Source organism: Budorcas taxicolor, chromosome 18, assembly GCF_023091745.1.
Source record: "Budorcas taxicolor isolate Tak-1 chromosome 18, Takin1.1, whole genome shotgun sequence".
In the NCBI taxonomy this organism is placed as follows: domain Eukaryota; kingdom Metazoa; phylum Chordata; class Mammalia; order Artiodactyla; family Bovidae; genus Budorcas; species Budorcas taxicolor.
The window spans coordinates 15,142,678-15,169,163 of NC_068927.1; the positions used below are offsets into that span (position 1 = coordinate 15,142,678).

Here is a 26,486-nt window from a genome sequence, read left to right on the forward strand (position 1 = left end):
TCATTCTCCCCAAAGTACGATGTCCTGCTTGGCTTGGGACACTTCTAGCTTTTGCCTCCTGTCTCAGCATAAACATTAACATGCCCCTTTTCATGCTCAAAATGTCCACATTCGGATAATAAGTCAGATGGTTATCCTAACTACACAACTTGTAATATCTGTAGATGCCAGACAACAAAAAACCTGCTTTGGACTATACAGCAGTTTACTCCCCCAGATACTTCCTACTGTGAAATGGAGATGGCAGGGTTCAGATGGAAAAGGTATGTAAAAATTTTGGGGCGGGGTTAAACATATAAGCTTCAAGAGAGTGAGTCGTAACTGATCCTAGAATCCTGGATTCTTCGACCTGAAAACCCCACAGGATGGCAGTCCTGAACTCTGAGTCCACTTGGTGTTCCCAAGGGCCCAAGAAACCTGCTGATTGGACCCATAGTTGGGTCTGCAGTTTCCGTGCAGTTCCCTGACGTGCCCATAAGTTGACTGCCTGGGTTGCAAGCAACAAAAACCAACTCTCGAACATAGATGCTTTTCTTCCTGTGGAGTCATTTTAGAAATGTACCGACCTTTGGGTGGCTTCGTTCATCCATTCATTCACCCATTCACTCATTCACTGACTTTTGCTTCAGTGGAGTGGGGCAATACTAGTAGGTCCTCTGTTATGTTGCCGTGAGAGTTGAATGAACTGATGCAAGGCAAGTGCTTAGATGATACCACTTCCATTAGTTACTGTGTGCTGAGCACCGAGTTGCAGGACCTGACTGTGCCCTGAAGGAGCAGGTCCTGGCATCACAAATCCATCAGCTGACACCCTGAGCGCTCCCTTGGCTCCTTGGGGCATGTCCTCAGCACCCGCAGCTGCCCTGCCACTTTCAGCCTCCCTACCATAGGCCATAGGTAGACCTCTTCCCTGGCTGTCTCTATGGATCTGGAGTCTCCCTGCTCCCTGCAGCCACATGGCAGGGCCCTGCTTCACTTAGAAAGTACCTTGTGGACATCCTCACTCTCAGCTTGTCCTGGACATCCTCATGGCTGGTTCAGACACCAATTCAACTGCTGTTATAGTAGGAGCTAAACTCTCTGCCATTAAAAAAATACATAAAAGCCATATACATGCATGCTACAGAAAACATTTTAAGGGCTTCAAAAGTGAAAAGTCTGTTTTTCACAGAGTGAACTGCTGATAGCAGTTTCTTGTCCCTCTTTCTAGAAATTTCCATATATATAAGCCTATATATGTGTAAATTGCGTTTGTTTAAAATACAGGAGAAGGGACTTCCCTGGCAGTAACCAGTGGTTAGGACTCTGAACTTCTACTGCGGGGAGCATGGGCTCAGTCCCTGGTCCAGGAACTAAGATTCTCCAAGCTTCACAGTTCGGCCAGGCAATAAAAAAATAAAATAAAATACAGGAGATAACCATTTCCTATGTAGAAGGTATGTATCTAGCCACTTAGTAATTGTCAAGAAATATCCCATGGAACCTGGTGGGCTACAGTCCATAAGGTCACGAAGAGTCAGACACAACTGAGGCAACTTAGCATGCGCTTACACATGCAGAAATCATAACGGGAAAAATATATTAAAAATGTATGTATTTGTATTACCGAGTCACTTTGTTGTACAGGAGAAATTAACACAACATTGTATATTAACTATATGTCAATAAAAATTTTTTAAATTGTTGTCATGAATAGTTTTCTCCATTAGTGTATATAGCTTATTTCAACACAGCATTTCATTAAAACACTTATCATAATTTATCATGTCTCTCTCTCTCCAGATGCACTTTTTTTTGTCTTATCTGTAACACTGCACTGAACATCTCTGAACGGAATTCCTAGGTCTGACGTTTTCGGGTCAAAACAGAAAAGCACTGACGCTGTTGACCCGTATGTCATGATGCTCACCTGAGAGATTGTGCCAAGTCCCACTTTCATCCACTCACCTATATTTTGAGCCGAAGAGTCTCAATTTATCCAACTCAACACCTGCTAATTTTTGGCCATCTCCTTTACACATAAAACACTAATCAGTGGGCTTCATGGACTATAATTCTCTGCAGGAATTGGCGAGTCCTCATGTGGATTTGAATGGCACCCCACTCCTGTACTCTTGCCTGGAAAATCCCATGGGTGGAGGAGCCTGGTAGGCTGCAGTCCATGAGGTCTCGAAGAGTCGGACACGACTGAGCGACTTCACTTTCACTTTTCACTTTCATGCATTGGAGAAGGAAATGGCAACCCACTCCAGTGTTCTTGCCTGGAGAATCCCAGGGACGGGGCTGCCGTCTATGGGGTTGCACAGAGTCGGACACGACTGAAGCGACTTAGCAGCAGCAGCATGTGGATTTGTGATGGTGAATTCTGTGTCAGCTTGGCTGAGCTGTGATGCCCAGATATTGGGTCAAACGTTATTCCGCATATTTCAGGGTAGGCGTCTTCTTGGATGTGATTAACATGTAAAACTTTGAGTAAAGTAGGTTATCTGCCACAGTATGAGTGGGCCTTGTCTGATTAGTCGGAAGCTTTAACTGAACAGACAGATTCCCCTGGGCAAGCAGACGTTCTGTCTTTGGACCTCACCCCACACTCCCCTGCCCACCCCGTCAGATTTTGGACTTGTTAGGCCTCCCCAATCACATCTTTCAAATGGCAGAAAGAAAAACTGAAGTTTCTATTTTTATTTCCTCTCTCACCTTTTATAATTTCTCTTTTCCATATGTTTCTTAGAGGACACAGTACATTGGAACCTGAGGTCTGGATAGAATTCAAACATAATTTCACATGCATTGGAGGAGTAGACTCCAAGCCTTTTTGCTGAAATGAGTGTGATCAAATAAAATAATTTTTCTTTGAGAAAAATTTTCTAAAAGACCGCTCAAATTTCTTGGCATTACTCTTTATAAATAGTGCTTAAATGACAGAAATTCAAATTTTCTCCTAAATGCAACCAAGTGCTCTCCAAAGTGCTTTAAGATCCCAGCAGATACTTACACTGTCTATAGTGAAAAGTGAAAGTGATAGTTGCTCAGTTGTGTCCGACTCTTTGCGACCCCAAGGGCTGTAACCCACCAGGCTCCTCTGTCCATAGGATTCTCTAGGCAAGAATACTGGAGTGGGTAGCCATTCCTTTCCCTAAGGGATCTTCCCAGCCCAGGAATTGAACCCAGTTCTCCTGCACTGCAGGCAGAGTCTTTACTACTGAGCCACCAGGGAAGCCAACACTGTCCATAAAGGAATTCTATTTTAGTCAAAAAGGAGAAAGGAAGAAAAAGTAAACAGAAAAAACTCACACTGAGCAGAATCTTGAGAACACATGGATGTTTCAATATGTTTTATTCATAGTAATTTCTTTTGCTTCTGCACTGGATTGTTTATACCACAATTTTCAGCTTGCATTTTTACTGATTTTATGGATCCCACTGTCTCCAGATCTGCAGCGCCTGAGGGGATGCTTTGTAGTGGAAATTTCACATTTACAGGGACATCACACCACAGTGCTGCCCTGATGGTCATCACCTGTCTGGCTTCGCTGCTCTGCGCCTTGAGTCAAATGAAAACAATGAAGCCGGGCTGCCTGGGAGCCCAAGGGAACCAGTTCCTCCTCCACCCCTGAGACGCTCTCAAGCCTCTCTTTCTGGAAAGAGTGACTCAACAGCTGCTGGGAGAAAAGAGCCTCCCCTCTGCTGGACAAACCTCAGCGTCGTCCACATCACAGCTGGAGCTTGGCTGCTCCTTGGGTCTCTCCTGAGCCCAGGGAGACATGTGCTAGGGCAAATGCCTTGATGTCTCCCCCATGCCTGGCCACGTCTCCTTCGATAACAGCACCTAAGGGTTCTCCCCAGGATACTCCCTCCCCTGCCAGCTGACTCCTCCCCGCTCCCTGGTGTATATCAGGCTTGGCCAATCAGAGGGAAAGTGGCTCACAGGTAACCTGAGCTGGCCAGTACCTGTCAGCCCTGGAAATGGCTGCAGCTGTCGGAGAGAGGGCCTGTCTGTCCCTGGGCGTTATGAAACAGCTCACAGACGCGTTGTGAGATCCTGAATGGATCCAAGGATGGAGAGAAGAGTGAGCCCCAAGATGGGAAGGGTGGGGTGGGAGAGACAAAGACAGAATGAGAGAGATACACGCAGAGAAAATGACACTGCTTCAGCCGAGCAGTTCCTGTTGCTATATCCTAAAGTCCGTTTCCAAATTTTCAGGTATGCATCAATAATTTCCTTTTCTGAAGCTTGTTTAATTTGTTTTCTGTGTATTCCAAAGGGCCCTGACTTAGTCTCCACCTTACAGATGACGTACCTGCCGCTGAGCGTGGTGACAGGACTAAGTCCTCTCGCTAGGAAGAGGCAGAGACAGTGCTCACGTGTGTGGCCTTGAGCTCTTTATCTCTTTGGGCCCCACCACAAGACTAGTCTTCACTTCCACGGGCGTATACATAAAGTGCACAATCATTGTATGCGGTATGATAGGTAGACGGTCAATCATCTGTTCCATGTTCTTACCAGGTCCAAGGAGATCTTTGGTTGGAATAAAAGGTGTGCATAGACTCTCGACCCCAATGATGCGCTGTTGCCCAGCAGACCACCCCCAAACAGTGGCTAAAAACAACAATCATTTATTGGGCTCACACACCTGTAGTCTGGGCTGGGCTCTGTGGGAAGAGCTCTCTTTGCTCTAAGAGGCATCAGACCGGGAGTTCACCTGGGGCTGGAGGACCCACTTTCAAGATGGCACACCCCTGTGGCTCCCAGGGGTTACTGTCAGCTCCCCTCCAAGTGGGCCTCTCTCAATCAGCAAGTCAGCATTTGCTCACCCAAAACAATGAGGAGTGTCATTTAGGAGGTGAAGCAGGTCCCCCAATAAGTTAAATCGAGAGTCGTACCTGGTGTGACCCAGTGATTACACTCCGAGGTATGCATCCAAGAGGTATGAAACCATAAAACCACGCAAATGTACATCCGAGTTCATAGGGGTGGTATTCATAACAACCAGAGATAGAAATAACCCAAAGGTCCATCAGTGGATGAATGAATAAACAAAAGTGATATAAATGCAATTATTTAGCCATTAAAAGGAATGAAGCTATGGTGATCAAGACAGCATGGTATTGGCCAGAAAAGAGACATATCAATCATTGGGACAGAATTTAGAGACTGAAAATAGACCCACATAACTGGTCAATTGATTTCTACTGTGGAACAAAGCAAAGATCCTCTTTTCAACAACTGGTGCTAACACAACCGGACACATGTCCATGTGCAAAGAAGTCAGTCTACACACAGACCTCACACCCTTCACAAAAAGTAACTCAAAATGGATCACAAAGGGTGGAGTGGGAGGGTTGGGAGGGAGGTTCAAGAGGGAGGGAATATATGTCTACTCATAGCTGATTCATGTTGTATGGCAGAAACCAGCACAACATTGTAAAGTAATTATCATCCAATTAAAAATATATTTAAAAAATAGATCACAGATCTAAATGCAAATGCAAAGCTACGAAATTCCTAGCAGGAGGCAACATGGGAGAAAATCTAGATGACCTTGGACTTGATGCTGATGATGGTGACTTTTTAGGTACAATATCCATGAAGGAAATCACCAAGAAGCTGGACGTCAACGGTCATGAGTTTGAGCAAACTCCGGAAGTTGGTGAAGGACAGGGAAGCCTGGGTGCTGTGGTCCACGGGGTCGCAAAGAGTCGGACATGAATGAACGGCTGAACAACAACCACAGAATGCAAAATGGTGCAGCCACTTTGGAAGACGGTTTGGTGATTTTTCACAAAAGTAACCGTCCTCTTCTCATATGAGCTACCAATTGCTCCCCTTGGTATTTACTCATAGGAGCTGACAGCTTATGGGTGTTTATAGCAGCTTTATTCATAATTGCTAAAACTTGGGCACAACCAAGATGTCCTTCAGTGGGTGAAAGGATGAATAAACTGTGGGACACCCAGGCAGTGGAATACTACGTAGTGTTAAAAAGAATTGTCAAGTCATGAAAAGAGGTGGAGGAAATTTAAATGTGTTTTACTAAGTGACAGAAGCCAATCCAAGAAGGCTATAGGCTGATTCTAACTATATGGTGTTACACAAAAGACAAAGCTATGGAGAAAGTGACAAGATCAGTGCTTGTCAGGGATTGTGGGGAGGAAGGAGGAACAGGTGGAGCACAAGGGATTTTTAGGGCAGTGAAACTACTCTGCATGAGACTATAAAGGGGGATACACGTCATTGCATGTTTGTCCAGATCCATAGACTGCAGGACACCAACAGTGAGTCCTGATGTAGACTCGGGACTCCGGGCAGTGATGGTGTGTCTATGCAGGGTCATCAACTGTAACAAATGCACCACTCTGGCTCCGGAAGGAATGCTGATATCAGGGGGAGGTTGGGGATGTGGCAGAGGGTATATGGGGAATCTGTACTTTTCTGTTCAATTTTGCTGTGAACTGAAAGCTTCCCTAAAAAATAAAGTTTAGTAATTAAAAAAAAAAGGAGGGATGCACTGACGCAGGCTACAAGGATGAACCTTGAACACATTGTGCTGAATGGAAGAAACCAGTCAAAAAAGGCCACATACGTACGATGCTGTTTATATGAAACATCCAGACAGACAGCTGCCAGGAGCTGGGGGAGGAGGGGGGAGGGAGGCAGGTAACGGGGAAAGGTGATGAAAACATTCGGGAACCAGTTACTGACAGTTGCATACCACCGTGAATAATGCACTTGGTGCCACTGGGTTGTACACCTTTGAATGGTTAATGGTTAATTTTACGTTAAGCGAATTTTTACTGATGATACTTCCTTAAATTTCTTCATGGCTCAGAACACGCGGCAGTTGCCGGTCCTGGGTTGGGTGGAATTCCGCACCAGGTGGGGGTGGAGCTACAGGGCATGCTGGATCCTGCTCCTTTCCATTCCCCTGGATGTCTCTGAGCTCTGTTCCCAGGACCCCAGTTCACCCCAAACCAGGTCTCTTCCCAATGTCTGGGGAGGGGGAGAAACTACAGAAGGGGGCCCAGGGTGGCACTGCCCCGGGCAGGCTCCAGGAACAGCACAGCCATCCATCAAGTCTCACATCTGCAGGTCCAGGTGGCATCGAGCGCTCTACCCCCCTACCCCCACCCACCCGAGGGTCAGATCTGTGCTTGTGTCCTGTTGAATCACCCCTTGGAATCTTCTGATTCTGTCCCCCCTGCTTCTCTACCACCACTGTGACCGCCCTAGTCCAAGTCTCCATCATCTCTTGCCTGGACCCCTAATACAGCCTCCACTGCTCTCCCCAGGTCCACTCAGGACCCCTCCTCCCCACCCCCAACTCATTTTCCAGCACTCTAGCCAGAGTGAGTTTTGAAAATGCAAATCTCATCATACCCACCCTTGTCCCAAAATCTTATAAAGGCTTCAAGTTATCTTAGGACAAAGACAAAACTTGTCCCTTGGCAAGTTTTGACAGGGACCTCCACATCCCACATCTTAAGTACCTTTCCTGACACAGCTCGCAAGCTTCCTCCTCGAAGCAATAGCACTGCCACGCTACAGTTAAGAGTGTTGCTTAACCTCTCTGAAATTCACGTCCTGCACAATGAAACGGTATTATAATCATGTGCCTGGCCTAGGGGAGGTAACTCAACACACAGTAATATGCCCGTTTCCTGAGACAGACCCTCCGCTAAACCGTTGACAAACTCTGCTTCCCTGAATCCTCCCAACATGCCCGTGAGCTGTGGGTTTGAAATGTCATTTCCCAGAGGAGGCGGCTGACTTGTCACAGGAGAGCGAGGACTCCAAGCCCAGGTCGAGCCTGCTCTCACAGCCCTGCTCTGTGGACTTTATACTCTCTTCTAGGCTTTTCCTGGGTGACTGACAGCTTCATAAACAACTTACTTTTCTCCGTGATGGGTGCATCTTCAGGAACAGGATGCTTCTAAGGATTCCAGGGTGTGCCTGAAGTGGACCCTGCACAGTTTCAAACAAGGGAGATATTTGCAAACGCCTGGCACGTGTGCATCCACATGGGCCCCCATCTCTGGGGCCATCCAGGCCAGCGTGCACCTCCCTCTCTTTCTGTAAAGCTCCCATCAATCTGTCTTCAGCCTAGTTAACTCTGGAAACTTGGATTGGATTCTTTCTATCTTATTTATTTATTTTTGGCCGAGAGACTTGTGGGATCTTAATTTCCCAAACAGGGATTGAACCCTGGCCCCTGGCAGTGAAAGTTTGGAGTCCTAACCACTGGGCGGCCAGGTCGGGGGGAGCCCCTGGATCATTTTCTAGTAAGGCTTGATGGCAAGGAGAAGGGTCCCCTATGGTAGGGAAGTGAATTTCATTGGTAGGCAGTGGTCTTTGCTGATTTCTAGCTATTTGGTTTTTTAAAAACCATGGTAAATCAGTTAGGTGTCAATACTGCACACCTCTGTTTGTCTCAGTTCCTGGGCAGCTAGTGAAAATGAATGTGAAAGTAGCTCAGCTCTGTCTGACTCTTGGTGACCCCAAGGACCATAGAGTCCATGGAATTCTCCAGGCCAGAATACTGGAGTGGGTAGCCTTTTCCTTCTCCAGGGGATCTTCCCAACCCAGGGATCGAACCCAGGTCTCCCACATTGCAAATGGATTCTTTATCAGCTGAGGCACAAGGGAAGCCCAAGAATACTGGAGTGGGTAGCCTATCCCTTCTTCAGGGAATCTTCCTGACCCATGAATCGAACCAGTGTCTCCTGCATTGCAGGCAGATTCTTTACCAACTGAGCTATCAAGGAAGCCCAAATAAAAGTAAATGAAACAGAAACATCAAAAATAGAAAAGAGAAGTCTAGCACTCCAGCCTAAGGACAATTACTGTTTTGCTCCACTTAAAAGTGACTCAGGATGACTGAGCAGTTTCCTGGAAAGGAAGGAGAAGGCAAGCCCACACCTGAAAGGGGGCTGCAGATGAGGACTTGGTGATATTTTAAAACAGTGTGAAAAATATCATCTTACACTCATCTGCTTTCTAGTCAGATATACAAGTATCCTTGCAAGAGGTGGGGACAGAAAGCACAGCTCTCTTGGGATTTTTGTGGTTGGCTTCAGAAACCCTTTCCCCACTGTGAGCAGACCCTGGAATCCAGATTCAAGTGCTCTGGATTCAGGACCCTACTTTCATCTTTCCTCAGCTCTGTAACCTTGCAGAGCAACTTTCCAATCTCTTTGGACTCTTCCTCACTTGTGAATAGGACAGATCTCATTTCAATACCACGATCTTCCCTGCTCTAACCTTCTTTGGAATTTCTTGAGGGCACTTTTCCTGCAGAGGAATCTGGTGACCAGTCTCAGAAGATCCCTGAGGGCTAATTCTGGAAGAGCCCCAACAAGGTTGCCCAAGGCTCCAGAGCTGGTTACTGCCTTGAGTAGCGTTTTATTATTGGCAAAAGAGAGGTGGGCAGGAAACTCACAGTAAATCGTTTCTTTTCTGAAAAAAAAAAAAAAAAAAAAAAAAAAAATAGCGCCACCATTTCATGTTTGGAGGATCCAAGGAATTTTAGCTCGTTGTAAACATTACTTTGCCAACAAAGGTCCATCTAGTCAAGGCTATGGTTTTTTCAGTGGTCATGTATGGATGTGAAAGCTAGACTATGAAGAAAGCTCAGCGCCAAAGAATTGATGTTTTTGAACTGTGATGTTGGAGAAGACTCTTGAGAGTCCTTTGGACTGCAAGGAGATTCAACCAGTCCATCCTAAAGGAGATCATTCCTGGGTGTTCATTGGAAGGACTGATGCTGAAGCTGGAACTCCAATACTTTGGCCACCTGATGTGAAGAGCTGACTCATTTGAAAAGACCCTGAGGCTGAGAAAGATTGAGGGCAGGAGGAGAAGGAGGTGACAGAGGATGAGATGGTTGGATGGCATCATCGACTTGATGGACATGGGTTTGGGTGTACTCCGGGAGTTGGTGATGGACAGGGAGGCCTGGTGTGCTGCAGTTCATGGGGTCGCAAGAGTCGGACACAACTGAGCGACAGAACTGAACTGAACTGCAACAACTCAGGACACAGAGGCAAGTGTAAAGAAGAAAAATGAAAAGCAGTGATATTCCCAGCAATACCAGTAAGCAGGAATAACATTCCTGAGAATTGTCTATAGTTTGGGACTGATAGTACCCACAAACATGCTTTTATGCTCTTTAAATACAATACAACCATATTTATATTGTGTTTATAATCACATATAAATAACATTGCATTATTACATGTGGACATTCTATACACAATACATTGTTGTTCAATGGCTCAGTCCCATCCAGCTCTTTGCGACCCCATGGACTGTGGCACGCCAGGCTTCCCTGTCCATCACCATCTCCTGGAGCTTGCTCAAACTCACATCCATTGAGTCAGTGATGCCATCCAACCATCTCGTTCTTGTCATCCCCTTCTCTTCCTGCCTTCAATATTTCCCAGTATCAGGGTCTTTTCCAATGAGTCAGGACTTTGCATCAGGTGGCCAAAGTATTGGAGCTTCAGCTTCAACATCAGTCCTTCCAGTGAATATTCAGGATTGATTTCCTTTAGGATTGACTGGTTTGATCTCCTTGCAGTCTGAGGGACTCTCACCAGTCTTCTCCAACACCAAAGTTCAAAAGCATCTTCAGGGCTCAACCTTCTTTATATCTAACTCTCACATCCACATATGACTACTGGAAAAACCATAGCTTTGACTAGACAGACCTTAGCTGGCAAAGTAATGTCTCTGCTTTTCAATATGCTGTCTAGGTTTGTCATAGCTTTTCTTTCAAGGCACAACTGTCTTTCAATTTCATGGCTACAATCACCATCTGCAGTGATTTTGGAGCCCAAGAAAATAAAATCTGTCACTGTTTCGATTGTTTCCCCATCTATTTGCCATGAAGTGATGAGACTAGAGGACATGATCCTTTCTTGAATGCTGAGTTTTAAGCCAGCTTTTTCACTTTCCTCTTTCACTTTCATCAAGAGGCTCTTTAGTTCCTCTTTGCTTTCTGCCATAAAGGTGGTGTCACCTACATGCCTGAAGTTATTGATATTTCTCCCAGGAATTTTGATTCCCGCTTGTGCTTCATCCAGCCCAGCATTTTGCACTATGTACTCTACATGTAAGTTAAATAAGCAGGGTAACAATATACAGGATTGACCACACTCCTTTCCAAATTTGGAACCAGTCCCATTGTTCCATGTCCTGTTCTAACCGTTGCTTCTTGATCTGCATATAGGTTTCTGAGGAGGCAGGTAAGTTGGTCTGGTATTTCCATCTCTTTAATAAGAATTTTATTGACCACTCTCCCCTTCCCTCTCTCTTTCGTCTCCTTAACCCTTCCTATCCTTCCCTGTTTTTCTAGTCCCCCAGTCCTGGACGCAGGAATCTGGTCAAAGGGCCCTCAGCCTGAGCTGAGGATTGGCGACTGATCACCCCCTCTTGCCAGAGAACTCGAATTCTGGTTCTGGTCTGGTCTGATTTCTGGTAGGGTCGAGTTTCAGTCCTCCCTTCTCTGGAGGCCCAGGGAAAAGTCCCATAACGCCTGGGTATCTGTAGGTGGCAGGAGATGTCTGTAAGGCCACCCCTTTCGCCCCCCCCCCCCCCCATCTCCCACCTCCTCCCCCTTCTTCTTTCAACCTGGCTTCCTTTCCTCCCTTGAAATCTTTGATGTTAGTACTTGGATCTGAAGTTCTGTGTCTCTATAGGAGGTTTTCTGAGAGACTGTATTCTTGTATTTAAGGGCTTCCCTGGTGGTGCAGAGGTTAAAGCGTCTGCCTGCAATGTGGGAGACCTGGGTTTCATCCCTGGGTTGGGAAGATCCCCTGGAGAAGGAAATGGCAACCCACTCCAGTATTCTTGCCTGGAGAATCCCATGGACGGAGGAGCTTGGTGGGCTACAGTCCACGGGTTGCAAAGAGTCGGACAAGACTGAGGGACTTCACTTTCACTTAATAAGAATTTTCCAGTTTGTTGTGATCCACACAGTCAAAAGTTTTAGCATAGACAATGAAGGAGAAGTAGATGTTCTTCTGGAATTCTCTTGCTTTTTGTATGATCCAACGGATGTTGGCAATTTGATCTCTGGTTCCTCTCTGCCTTTTCTAAGGATACATAACAAACATCACAATACATAACAAACATCAATTACACATAAAATATATATCACATATAATTAATATATATTTTTCTAGGAGCGTGTCTTTGAACCTGTGACGAACCTGGGAACCCCTGAGCTCGCCTGCTGCTCAGGGGAACCCCGCTGCAGCAGCGGCCAGAGCCGCGCCCGGTGCGGCGGCCTTGCACACCTCAACTACAAGTCCCAGCATTCCATGCGCTGGCACGGGTCGGGGGGGATGGGACCACAAGTACCAGCAGGCTTCGCGCAGACGCAGGAACCACGAGTCCCAGAATGCACTGCTCGAGGCTTGCGCAGGGCCCTCCGGGACATGTAGTCGTCTATGGGGCTAATTCCTATTCATTAGGCCTCAAAGAAAATGCAAATTCCCTGAACGGTCCACCAACGCGACTTTTCAGGGGCTAGTGAGAAGCCTGAACGCGTGCAGAGAAGTTAGAAGTTTGGAGGCCAATCTGTGGCGAGGATGCAGGACCCGTGCGCATGCCCGGCGGTCGTCGGCGCCAGCCCAGCGCGGGCGGGAGACTCCGAGCAGCACGCCCCGCCCTCGCGCCCTGCCCCGTCCCCGTTCCTCCTCCCGGTGAGCCTGCGCAGATGGCGCAGGGCGGAGGGCCGCGGGGAGGGACTCGCGGCGCCTGCGCAGAGCGGCGGCTTCTCTCGCGAGGACGGACGCCATTATCGCATCTCCCCGACAAACACCACGAGAATTCCGCAGCCCACACGGTAATTGCAGCTCCCGCAGCCGGTCGCGTCTCCACCTCCCCCTTCCCGCGGGGCGAGAGCGAGAGCGAGATCTCCCCTCCTCCCTCCTCCCTGCGCCCTCCTCCGGCCGCGGCGCCCGCGCCGCCGCCCCCGCCCCCCCGACACGGCCACCGGCCCCAACGGCCCGCCGTCCTGTGCGCCCCCGTCTCAGCCCTGTCAAGCCGCCTGCCCGCCGCGCCTCAGCGCACCCGCACCTGGCTCCGGCCGCCCATCCCCCGGCCCGCCGCCCCCGCCGTCGCGGTGCGCGGGGTCCGTCGCGGAGCGGGCCTCCCTTCCGGGACCAGGCCCGCAAGAGCAGCGTCCGGCCGCGGGCGGGCGGGGTGGGGTCGTGCTGCTGTTGCTGCGGTGTAGCCGCTCCGGGTCGTGAGGCCACGGGCTGGCAGGCGGCTAGGCGGCTCCCCCCCGGGAGGCCGGCGGCCGCGGACGCGGGGACAACGGCTGCGGGCGGAAGTGCGGGAGGCGGCTGTTCTCGCTGGGCGGGCGGCGGGCCCGAGTGAGGAGCGGCCCTGGGGACCCCTGCCCGGTGCTCGGAATCTTCGAGCCGCCGGTAAAGTTAACTCCGTGTGTTTAAAGCTTCTTTGCCCCCCCTTGTCTGGCGATTAAAATAAGCGTGTGCTCCTGGGACGTCGGGTCCTGTCACGGCTCCAATTTTGAGAAAGCTGATGCCGTGTGTGGGTCCAGTGCTGCGGCCGGTCCCGCCGGCGTTTCCAGCGCTTCTCATCGCGGCGGTCGGGTCAGGGGGACAGGGAGGTGGCTGCGGCCCACGGAGGGAAGGGGCTTCCCTGGGTCACACGGCCAGGTTTGAATGCGATCTGTCCCAAGTCCATGTTCTGAAAAAATTGCACACGTCTGATACTTTAATAAAGTAATGCCACAAAGTGTCAATGGAAGACTATAAAACAACAGCCCCCACCCCACCTCCCAGTTCCACTCCTCCAAGACTTTATATTTTTGCTGTTTCATGAGGAAGTTCTTCGTAGCTATAAATAATAAGCTGGCACTTTACTGGTTTTATACATTCCTGACTTGCTGTTAACAGATAGGATGACTGACTTTTTCATATCGCATCTCACCTCTATCCCCTGAATTCACTATGTTCAGTTCAGATTGTTTATAACTAAGCAGATATTCACAGCTAGGTAGTCTATTTCCCCTCTTATACGGGTTTTTGCTTTTTTCTGTTGTTTGTGATGGCCTTTCTTTTTCTTTGCCCTTTTTGTTCCTGTTGACTCTTTACCTTTTATTTATTTATTTATTTAACTATTCCCTGAGGCATGTGGGATCTTAGTTCTCTGGGGATTGAACCTGTTCCCCCTGCAATGGAAGCATGGAGTCTCAACCACTGGACTGCTAGGGAAGTCCCACTTTACCTTGTTTTAGATTCTGAAGGATGGCACTAAATCTCTGTTACCATCCCCCTCTCCCCAGCCTTGTGGTGGTCTTTTTCTAATCTGGATTGTTTACTCCTTAGACCAGCACCAGTATCATCTTGACATTTTCTTTTACTATATACAGCTGAATTTGTTCAGGTCTTGTGTTTTAATCTTGACTTCCTTTATTTCAGTGAGAACCTACTGCCAAGTAGCCTTATTCCTTTTGGATAACTCTTCAGGATCCTCTGGTGTTAAGACATTTCTGGAATTCCCAAAAAATGTAGAGTCCTACTCTGACTGCTTTCTGACTCTGGGGACTTGTCCTTCAGCTCTGGAATCTGAACGTCTCTTGTGTCATTTGAGAATGTCTTCTGCTCTGCTTTTGGTGGTGGTTTAGTTGCTAAGTTGTCCGACTCTTGTGACCCCACGGACTGTAGCCTGCCAGGCTTCTCTGTCTGTGGGACTCTCCAGGCAAGAATACTGGAGTGGGTTGCTATTTCCTTCTCCGGCTCTGCTTTTACTCTTCTGTTTTAGGAGTTTCTGTTAGTTTGATGATGGACATCTTGGATTAACCCTCTGAATCTTCCGTCATTATCTTCTTCCTGTCTCATCTTATTCTTGTTTCTGGGATAGAAACATTTATCCTCCAATCCTACTTTAAAATTTTTCATTTCCACAATCAAAGTTTAATTTCTAAGGATTTATAATGTTCTTTTTTCATAATAATGTATTGTTTGATGAATGCATTTTTCTCCTTGACTTTGGGAATACTAGTAAGGGTTTTTTTGGTTCCCTTTTGTTCTCTGATTTCTTGTGTCCTGTTGTGTCACTGTTCTTTTCCTCTTTTTAAAAAGACGGGCTTCTTGCTTTGTGTGGCAAGTACTCTTCAAATACTGGTAATTATTGTTGTCTAAGGCCAGAGGAAGCAGGCAGAGAACTCGTGAGTTTGGGGGGCTGATTTTTTGGTCACACTCACATGGTGGCTTATGGAATTTTTGTTCCTCAACCAGGGATTGAACCTGGGCCCACAGCAGTGAAAGCATGGTGTCCTGACCTCTGGACCACCAGGGAATTCCCCCGTGGGACTACTTTTGAAAATGTGCAGGTTTCCTATTGGGTTTTGGGGAACTTTCTGTTGTGCTGGGACCTCAAATGCCAGAAGGCAGATTTTCTCTGGGCCTCTCTGCTTAAGGAAGATGCCTTTGATTGGGGGCTGCTCCACTTGGTCTAGGGACGGCCCTTGTACAGCTCTTCGTACAGGGACCTGACTTCCATGTGCAGGCACAACCCTCACCCTCTCCTGGTTTGGAGTCCGAGCCTTTATAGGCTTGGAGGCCCCCTTTGTTGTGTCCACTCCTGTGTGCTCCTATTACTGTTTCCTCTTCCCCCATTAATCCTCCTGGTCTGCCAGAAATTTGCAGAATCTCTTGCACATCTTATATTCTTTCTTATGGATATATTATATGATACTAAAAGTCACTTTAATGGGGTGAGCAGAGTTCACCTCTGAGGCCAGTCGCTCTGTGTGAGTAGCTATTCCAGCATCCCTTCTCATCACCCTGCTCTCTTGCCTCCCATTGACTGTGGAAACGAATGCCCAGTGGCAGTGGGATGACTGGCCAAATCTTTGGTCCCCTTGGGCTCCTCCGCATTGCACTTGTGGGCGGATGGTGTGTGTTCCCACTGGATTTTCTCCTGGCTCCAGAGCCATGGAAGGGTGCCAGGCTTAGCTGGGGAATGCCAACCACAGACGGTGTTAGAGCAAAGATTGTGGTTTTAGCCTCTGCAGGGGGCTTGTCTTGTATCACTGGGCCAGAGTTTAAGGATTGCCTTTAGGCAAGTGGTGATTACTGTGCTTGAAGTGTAACCTTGATGCATTTTAGTTGGTTGTCCTTCCAAAGCTGTGAATAGTGAAATATACCAGTTGTGTTTGCCAGGGCCTTGCTAGTGGAGGCATTGCCATCGCTGGGCATTTGTGAGAAACATGGACTCTGAAGCCCTGTCCAGATGTATGGAATCAATCTGCAGCTTTATAAACTTACCCTTTTGAAGGAACTTTACAGAAAAGTCACAAGAATAGTTCAGGAGCTTCCCTGTGCCCTTTACCCACTTCCCTTAACATTGACGCCTTACATTATCAGATATCCTCATGAAAATCAGAAACTTAACATTGTCACAGTACCTTTAGCTGAAATGTGGACTTTGCTGAACTTCATCAGTTTTCTACTAATGTCCTTTTTCTGTTTCAGGATCTAATCCAGGACCTCACTCTGCATTTAGTTGTCATGTCTCCTTTAGTCTCTTCCAATTTGGGATGTTTACACATCTCTCCCCAAATGTTTATAAATTACAAAGGAAGAATTATAACCTCATAGTGGGAAAACCTGGCATCTCCAGTGATAAGACATAATGATATCACATTCCCTGATGATATGCATTGAGACAGAAATGCATACATGAAGTCTAATCATGAGAAAACCCAAATTGAGGCACGTGCGCCAGAATCTTGACTAGTGTGCCTCAGAAACGTTCCAGGTGTGGAAAGATAGCGAAAGATTCAGAATTTGCAAGTTAACAGATCGTCAGGTATAGTACATGCACTTGCTGAAGAAATACTCCTGTGCTCTATGGCCCGCAAGGAGCTAAGAGAGAAAGACCCACCAGCCTTGTTTGGTGGGTGCTAAATGAGCCTGCTGCCGTCTATGGGGTCGCACAGAGTCGGACACAACAGCAGCAGCGCAGGCTCTAGGTGAGTCTGTGTAAACAGCTCATTGATAACACCCTTATAGCTTACTAGCCTTAGTTTTTCCTTATGATCTCATCTACACTATAAATCCTGAAGACTTTAGCTGTACAGTTAAATACATGATGTCATAATGCCAGACTGACTTTAAAATGTCCTGTGACTTTACCACTTTTAACTATTTAAATCTGGAAAAAATAAGCATTTTCTTATTTTGAAGAAAGGAGTTCTGTGGGTAATGTGTATTACGGTTCTTATTGAGAATGTCTTAGAAAAATGTGTAAAAAGCCCTCCCTTTCCAAGAGGAGGATAAAGATCATTATTGTGTCTTCTGACTTCACATACTTGATGGTCAGAAATACAAAAGCACATAGTGAATTGTTCACTGGAGGTGCCCTGAACTATTCTGAAATGTTCATGGGTGTTCGAAGGAATTTGACAGCAGCTGTTGGGTCCTGTGGTTGCAAGTTGCTTTTAAAAAGTGACACGTGCTTCTTATTTGGGGATAGAACCTGGAGCTCACTTAACTGCTCAGAAGAATAGACTCCTAGCATCAACCCTCCTTTCAGAGTACTTTTAAGAATTCTCAGCCCTTTGGTTTCTCAGTTTTGTGTAGTTTGTGAAACCAGTTTAAAATGAGAACTTTAGCTAATCATCTCATCTTATGCCATCTGCCTTTCTGTCGGCTCTGTCTGCCTGGCCTACCTCCTGGGAAGATGGGGCTGTCTTCAGATCTAGAGGGCATGCTCTTGATCCCGTCTCATCCCCCACCCTCCTGCCCCAGCCAAGCATCCCTTCATCATAATAGTACGTCTTCCGGGTATGTCTTAAGAGGAGGCTGAGCTTGGGATGACCACCCAGAGCCTGCCCCTGCTTGAAATCTGTGGATGCTTTTGAATTAAACCATAATGGAAACCTTAATTTCCCAAGCAAATAGCACACCCGAAGCATTGTGGAAGTCACCTGAAATGATTCCATTTTTGAATTAAATTCTTTGTGTTTTTCACATCTACCCATTGTCAAGGACTGTCCAACTTGATTTTATGTTTTGGACCACCTGCCTTCATGGTGGGGTGAACAGTAAGATGGCCTTGTCTTTATAGTGACCCTCATACTGGGGTAGGGGGATGGTGATGGTGCTGACCGCTGCCCCAGACGGGTGACCCATAAGGTTGGATTGCTGACAGTACATAGGTGGTGGAAGAATGAAATCCATCAGCAAAGGCCAGAGAAAGTGAAGAGATGAGAACAGGTAGAGAGGTGAGGGGAGTGCCTGTGGAAGGTGACTATACTTGCCTTGTGCTGAGTCCTTCTGTGTTAGCATTTAGAGTAGTTGAGTGCGGGGAATGCTCTGAAAGAGGGAGTGGGCAGGAAGAGCCCAGGTAGGAGGGGTGGGTGGGGGTGGAGTGGTGTCAAGAAGCTGGGGACTGCGCTGAGTGGCTTGGGACAGAGCCCTGTACTGACAAACCTTTTGTAATAAAGATTTACATTGTGTGCTGCAAAGAATGCCGCTTCTGGTCTCTAGTGATTTTTCCTTCCTCTTCACGATGGAAAGTCATCAAATAACTTGAAGCAGAATTACACCTTTCTAAAGTAGCAGTGGGTTTGGATAAACTGGCAGGGAAAACTTGGTGCTGGTATTTCCTTGTTGGTGTGAACTGTGTGTCCCTTGAGTGTGGCAAGAGCCCCGGGCACCTTGATCTTCCTGGATGGAGCGGGGACAACTCAGGCTGGGTGCCAGCTGTCACTGCCAGGTACACCCTGTGGTCGCACTGGCAGGTGGGCTGCAGGACGGGACTGCCTGCTGCTACACCGTCCTGGAAGTGCTCACGGCTGGAGCCAGGGTGGACCTCTGGATCAGGTGCTGTGGCAAGCTGCCTTCTCTGCTGGGATCTTCTGCAAACAAACTGCGTAATTCACGACCTCTCCAACCACCGTTTTGACTGAATCTGTCCTAGAAGGCTAGGTGTCCTGTTCACCAGCGAAGAGGTGCAAACACAGTTTGTAGTTATGTGGCCTTCTGGTTTTGAAATGAAACACTTGGATTTTTTAAGGTTTGTGGGATTCAACTAACACTTTTTTTTGTTGAAAGACAAAGGGCTTTAATGTTTTTTACATTATTTTAAATTTGTGTGATTTAAGTCTGTGTAATTCAGATGTGTATAAAGGCAGTCCTACTGTGTTAGGAGAGCGGAGGCTGAAGGGGTACAGGAGGATGAAAGCAGAGTGTTGCCTGGGCTCCCTCCATGCCAAGTGTCAGTAAAACACTCCAGTCCCCTGGCTTTACTGGTCCTCCCTGCTTCTCCTGGGATCATTCAAGAGCTCAGGAAGCCTGCTTTGCCTCCTTGGGATTTCTGTAGATGTGCTGTAAGCTGAAGCAGAAATCGTTCCTTCCAGCCAATAGTAGGTGAAGCAGGCAGAGTCAGCTCAGGCTGGAGCACCCTCAGGAGGCCACCATCATTTTTCTGCATCTCAGTAAAAGTTCCTGTTTGTTTATACCCCGTCTCAGTCTCCAGGCAGTTTCAAGAGTCTAGAGGTGCCACTGCTGATGTTAAATGCTCTGCTCCAGAGAAGTCCACAAACTTTCTGTAAGGGGCTGGATGAGTAAACAGTTCTGGCTTTGGGGTCTGTCCCAACCGCTCAACTCTGCCTTTGCAGAAGCCAAAGTAGACGTGGCTGTTTTCCAATAAAACTTTTCTACAAAAACTAACTGCTGGTGGGGGCCTGCCTCTGAGACTGTGGTCTGTGACTCCAGACACCGTGCTAATGCAAGTGGAAAATGTCCAGGTGGGGAGCCACCAACACCGAGCTGATGGCGAAGGGTGCTCCCGCTGGGGCCCTCTGCACAGGCCACTCCTCCAGCAGCTGTGCCCGTCACCACTGACTTGGAGGGCCTGGAGGTTTTATTTTGGAAAAATATACACGGAGAGAAAAGTCAGAGGCAGCCCTGTTGAAGTATAATTGGTGTCAGATGAGAATGCATCTTTCTGTCCTTAGCACTGTTCTTAAAAAAAAAAGCCTTAGCAACTCTTCATAGGAACTGGGTTTGGATTTTTTTCAGGCTTGAAAGCTGTAAGAATAGTACAAATGATTGTGATGTAGTCTTCTCTGAGGGCCTCAGATGCTACTACTTTATATTTGCCCTATCCTTTCTCTTCTCTGCAACTCTTCTGTGTTTGTGAGTGAGTGTTTTTCTTTTTTCCCAAAACAGTTTAAGCTATAATGTCCCATTAACCTTAAACATTTAAGTGGTTGTTTCCTGCAAACAAGGACATTCTCTTATATAACCACAGTACAGTGTTCAAGGCTAACAGAGTCCTATCAAGAGAACGTGCTGGTCATAGTTAACACCCTTTTCCAAAAACCCAAGAGCGACTACACATAGACATCACCAGATGGTCAGTACCAAAATCAGATTGATTATGTTCTTTGGAACCGAAGATGGAGAAGCTCTATATGGTCGGTAAAAACAAGACCTGGAGCTGACTGTGGCTCAGATCATGAGCTCCTTATTGCAAAATTCAGGCTTAAATTGAAGTAGGGAAAACCATTAGGCCATTCGGATATGACCTAACTCAAATGCCTTGAGTTAGGTATGACCTAACTCCAATACAGTGGAAGTGACAAATAGATTCAAGGGATTAGATCTGATAGAGTGCCTGAAGAACTATGGACAGAAGTATGTAACATTGTACAGGAAGCAGATACGAAAACCATCCCAAAGAAAAAGAAGTGCAACAAGGCAAAATGGTTGTCTGAGGAAGGCTTACAAATAGCTGAGGAAAGAAGAGAAGCGAAAGGCAAGGGAGAAAGGGAAAGATAGAGGCATCTGAATGCAGAGTTCCAGAGAATAGCAAGGAGAGATAAGAAGTCCTTAAATGAACAATGCAAAGAAATACAGGAAAAACAGTAGGATGGAAAAGACTGGAGATCTCTTCAAGAAAACTGGAGATACCAAGGGAACATTTCATGCGAGGATGGGCACAGTAAAGGACAGAAATGGCAAGGACCTAACAGAAGCAGAAGAGATTAAGAAGAGGGGGTGAGAATACACAAGAACTATATAAAAAATGTCTTAATGACCTGGGTAATCACAATGGAGGTTAGACATCCTGGAGTGCAAAGTCAAGTGAGCCTTAGGAAGCATCACTATGAACAAAGCTAGTGGAGGTGATGAAATTCCAGCTGAGCTATTTCAAATCCTAAAAGACGATGCTGTTAAAGTGTTGCACTCAATATGCCAGCAAATTTGGGAAACTCATCAGTGGCCATAGGACTGGAGAAGGTCAGTTTTCATTCCAATCCCAAAGAAGAGCAATGCAAAGAATGTTCTGACTTCTCTGCGTTGGTGCTCATTTCACATACTAGCAAGATAATGCTGAAAATTCTCAACACTACATGAACTGAGAAATTCCAGATATACAGGCTGGGTTTATAAAAGGCAGAGGAGACAGATAAATTGCCAACATTCATTGGATCATAGAGAAAGAAAGGGAATTCCAGAAAAACATCTACTTTTGTTTCATTGACTACATTAAAGCTTTAGACTGTGTGGATCACAACAAACTGTGGAGAATTCTTAAAGAGATAGGAGTACCAGACCACCTAACCTGTCTCCTGAAAAACCTGTATGCAGGTCAAGAAGCGATAGTTAGAACCAGACATGAAACAACAGAATGGTTCAAAATTGGGAAAGGAGTGCATCAAGGCTGTATATTGTCACCCTGCTTATGGAACTTATATGCAGGGTACATCGTGTGAAATGCTGGGCTGGATGAATCAACAAGCTGGAATCAAGATTGCCGGGAGAAATATCAATAACCTCAGATATGCCGATGATACCACTCTAATGGCAGAAAGTGAAGAACTAAGGAGCCTCTTGATGAGGGTGAAAGAGCTGGTTGAAAACTCAGCATTCAAAATACTAAGATCATGGCATCCGATCCTATCACTTCATGGCAAATAGAAGGGGAAAGAGTGGAAACAGTGACAGATTTTGTTTTCTTGAGCTCCAAAGTCACTGCGGATGGTGACTGCAGCCACGAAATTAAGACACCTCTCTGAAGAAAAACTATGATAAACCTAGACAGCGAATTAAAAAAACAAAAAATCACTTGGCCGACAAAGGTCTGTATAGTCAAAGCTATGGTTTTTCCAGTAGTCATGTACAGATGTGAGAGTTGGACCATAAAGAAGGCTGAGCACCAAAGAATTGATGCTTTGAGTCGTGGTGCTGGAGAAGACTCTCGAGAGTTTCTTGGAGTGTGTGGGGATCAAGCCAGTCAGCCCTGAAGGAAATCAACTCTGAATGTTCTTTGGAAAGACTGATGCTGAAGCTGATGTTGGGCGCGACTTAGTGACTGAACAACAGCAACGGTTTTCAAAATTAGGAGCCTCTTTGATGCAGCTGTGTTACCTAAGCAACAGGTCTAGTTCAGATTTTGCTTTTTGCTGATTATCCCAGTAATGTCCCTCCTTTTTTTGTTGGCTGCACAGTGCAGCCCGTGGGATCTTATTTCCCCAACTGGGGGTAGAACCTGTGCCCCTTGACTGGGAGTGCACAGCCTTAACTGGACCACCAGGGATGTCCCATTATGTCTTTTTTTTTTTTTCTTTTTTAGCAAAAGAGAAAGGGGCTCCTTTATTAACTTCGGATATATTTTCCCCAAGAATATTTGCCCTGGCCAATATGATCACAAATTAGGCACCATACTCCTTACAAACTGCAAATTTACTGGCATCAAAAGTTTGCATGTTTATAGTTGACAGAAATCACCTTGAATCATTTCCATCTGTTGCTGTGAGAGAGGGAGGGGAGACTGTGAGTAGAGGTAAGAGGCAGAATGCCAGGCTGTTTCTAAGGTCTCCACAGGCCACTGGTTGCACATGCAGATGTGGTGGGATTGTGAAGTGCTAGAGTTGTGGACCCAGAGAAAAACATTACCGTACTTGGGGGCCTTTGCTAGGTTTATGAGAAGTTCTCTGAGGTCACTCACTAGTATATATAGTCCTGTTGGCTCGGGTAAGGGTTATTTTGGGGGGCTTCTTCTGTTCAGTGGTGGATCCTTGTATTTATCAAAGTGCGGTTGACCCTTAAACAATGGGGGATTGGGGAGCCAGCCTCCATGTAGTGGAAAATCAGAGTGTAGCTTGCAGTAGGCTGTCCATATCCATGCCTCTACATCCTTGGATTCAACCACCTGCAGCTCCTGCAGTGCCGTAGGGTTTCCTGTTGAAAAAAGTCATGAGGTTCAGGTGCTTAAGCCTACAGATCCGGTATATTGATACAGTCCTGCATCTTTGGCTGATGTCATATTTTATGTTATCAGAGTAATACTTCACAGTGTAAGCTGTTCAGTAGCTACCACGGAAGAATTAAAATTTTAGGGCATTACATATGTAGAAGCCAAAGCTTTTATTGCAAGATATGTGTAGACTTCTGTGGTGTATTTACATTTATTGTTGGCAGTTAGTGAATCAAGTAAGAGTTGCTTTTAATTGCTTTTATGGTTTCTATTTTATAGCAGACATTACCTGAAATTCACTTTAACGTGTGTGTGGTTCTTAGGCTTTCTTTTTAGAGCTGTAATTCCTGAAGGCAGTAGTTGACAGAGTGTGGGCCCTAGAACCCTGGGGATGTCCTGGAGACCTTCCCAGCTGTGAGAGTAGTTTTCATAATGATTGTCAAGAGGTCATTTGCCTTTTTTTGCTGACATTTAGACCGAGTTGCCGAGCTGCAGGGATTCTTCACTGCTGTGCAATTCGGAACAGCCATTCTCACCTAAGAATGTTCTTGATGAAGCAATAAAAATCATTCATTTTGTTCAGTCTCAACCCTGAGTAGAGCCCCTTTCAGTACTCTGTAACAAAACAGGGTGTGTGTGGAGAGTGCTTCTGCGTTTTGGAGTTGGAAAGTTGCTTGGAGGACAGGCCCTTCTGCCTGGGTTGTTAGCTGAACTCTTTTTCATGGACCACCGGAACAGACTAGTTGACACGTTACCAGTATTTCTTACTAAATAGCCAGTTAGCCTGTGACTGCAAGGAAAGCAGCTAAGCCTATTGCCAGTGGTAACATTTGCGCTTCCAAGTGGAACTGGAATTTCAGAAAGCTTTGTCTGCCACTATGAGCCTGCAGCTTCCTAATATGTCAAGACTTTTCTGATGAGATCAGTGCTGATACTAAGGAATGTGATGCGTTAGATAATCTGTAATAAACAACATTTGGAAGATCTGCCTAACTCAGTGAGCCAGTATTTTCCAGATGACCAAATCAGACCTGGGTCAGTGTCCATTTCAAGTGCAAGACAGATCAGTGGATTTTAAAGTAATAACATAAAGAAAAGTTCACCAGTAAGGTTTTAGATTCCTCTCTGCAGCTTGCCTTCAGGGAGAAATAAAGCCCTTGATGAGTGTGTTGGGGTTGATTACAGAGCGTTTCTGCAGCTACCTGAACACACTGCTCAGGTGCACCACCCTCTCCCAGCTGCGCCTCTGGTGGGGCCGGCTCTTTCTCTGCAGCAACAGATGGGAGAACCTAGTTGTTTTCCAGTAAGTCTGACATCGAAGAAATTTGTAGAAATGCAAAACTGGGTCTCTCTTCTTGCTAAGGTTTTGCTTTTATTATTTTGGGAACTCTAGTAATTTTTGGTTTTAAAAAAAAGTTTTTTGTGTTAAAATGTATTGATTTTTGTAATTTTTAGATGAATAAAGTGTTCACACATTTTCTGTTCTAATCTCTGAGATGGGGATGTTGTTAGACACATGTCCATGAGCACGAGCTCACCAGCTTTCAGAGGGGAGGGCCTGCTGAGAGCAGCGCATCTTGACCGAGGACAGCGGTGCTGTGGGAGCAGCTTAAAGCCGGCCGCTTCCTTTCTTGCATTAGTGGTTTGTATTTGAGGAGGTTTATCCATTTTGGGAAGTGTGACTAGAAGTGGCCAGTTTAATAAAATATAATTGTAGGGGGAAGGACCTGTTGTCTGAGGCTAGTTTGACCTTCTTCTAATTTCAAACTTAAACATCTCTAGAGGGCCTGTTTTGAAGAAGAACTAGTGTGGCCTGGATGTTCCTGTGAATCAGTGCTTCTTCCTGATGATCTGGTACCCGACTGGTCGTTTAGAGTCACATTTTCTCTTTCTTCCCTATTTCTCCTCTGCGTCTTCCCCCTGCCAAAGCTGAGTCTTCTTCACATGTTTCGGTTTAATAAGAGTTGATTTCTTTGCTTACTTCATTCTGGTTTTTAATTAATTTTTATTACTACATCTGTATTCAGACAGGTCTGACTGAGTGGAATGGTCTTTATTCTCTTGGAGGGGCCCTATTTCTGAGCTTGAGGTTTTTAACTGGGCACCACTGGGCCACTTTCTGGAGGAGATGGAGGTTGTTGCTCCGGTCTTCATGGCATGTGAACTTGGCCTTGCTGCTCAGGTGGGCAGAGCAGAGCTGGTGCCAAGGTGGGACAGTGGCTGGGGGACTGGGACCTGGGGGTGGGCTCGCTGTCGAGCCTGGGGCTGGCGGATCCCACGACTCCTCTCCAAGACTTGTCTTTGGGGTCTTCTGTCTCTTAAACTCAACAGGGACACTCTTGCACCTCTGAGGATTGTTGTCCAAGTATTTGGCATCTGTAAAGGGAGGTCGGACTGGCATGGCGACTCCAGGGCCTCGCCAAGGGTGCCCCACTTCCACCTGTGACTTCAGGGCATGCGGGCCGTGTCTCTTCACGGTTGTTCTGCAGGGAGCTGATGGCTGGGAAACGGTTCTGGTGGAGCAGGGCCAGGTCACCACCCAGGGGTCACAGCAGCTGCCTTGGGCGCCTCCCCAGATGTAGCCTTCTACGGACAGGGTCCGCAGGTGCTTGTTAGGGGCCAGTGGGAGAAACAGCTCTTCACAGTGTCTGCCCTAAAAACCCCAGATGTTGTGATGTCCCTGTTAGGATGACTGTGTAATGTAGTTCTCGTGGTGACTGGGAAAACCCAGGGTGGACGCAGCAGGCTCTGCCTGGCTGCTTTTTCTTGATGCCTTTTTGTCGCATGGCAAGTGCTGCTGGGCTGCAGACTTCCCTTTTCTCACCTTTACGCCTGGCGCTCAGTCACGTGTTCAATGACAGTAGCTCTTCTTTTTTTCCCTGTTTCAGTGGTCTTGTGGTTTTATTTTATACAGGTGTCCAAAATATTTAAAAACTAGAAAAATCGAAACTAAATGTACCATTCTGTGTTTCTGCTAACGAACAACTGCTCCTGTCTGTCGTTGAGAACCCGCAAGCAGCTTGTATTTCCACTCTGAAACCTAACATGTCGTTCGTGTGCAATTCACTGTTATAGCTAAACAGGTCTGTGACTTAGTTACACTTCAGTGATTGAAATGAGAGCCTAATGCCGAGAACTCTGCAGACCTTACTGCATGGTTTGTCAGCAGACATGCCGCCCTCCAGAGTTTTGTGCTGGGTGGGCAGCGGGGTGTCTCCCCAGGGCTCCCCCACAGCCC

The 26,486-nt window shown here is 46.7% G+C and overlaps 1 protein-coding gene across 2 annotated transcripts in view; it reads left to right on the plus strand.

The window, feature by feature from the left end:
* The first annotated feature begins 12,781 nt into the window (after positions 1 to 12,781).
* Positions 12,782 to 26,486, plus strand: part of BANP (BTG3 associated nuclear protein) — a 70,314-nt gene continuing 56,609 nt past the window's right edge. For both annotated transcript variants that reach the window (XM_052655493.1, XM_052655494.1), the window contains exon 1: positions 12,782 to 12,848. The gene's annotated coding sequence lies outside the window, so the exon portion shown is untranslated. The remainder of the gene's footprint in view (positions 12,849 to 26,486) is intronic.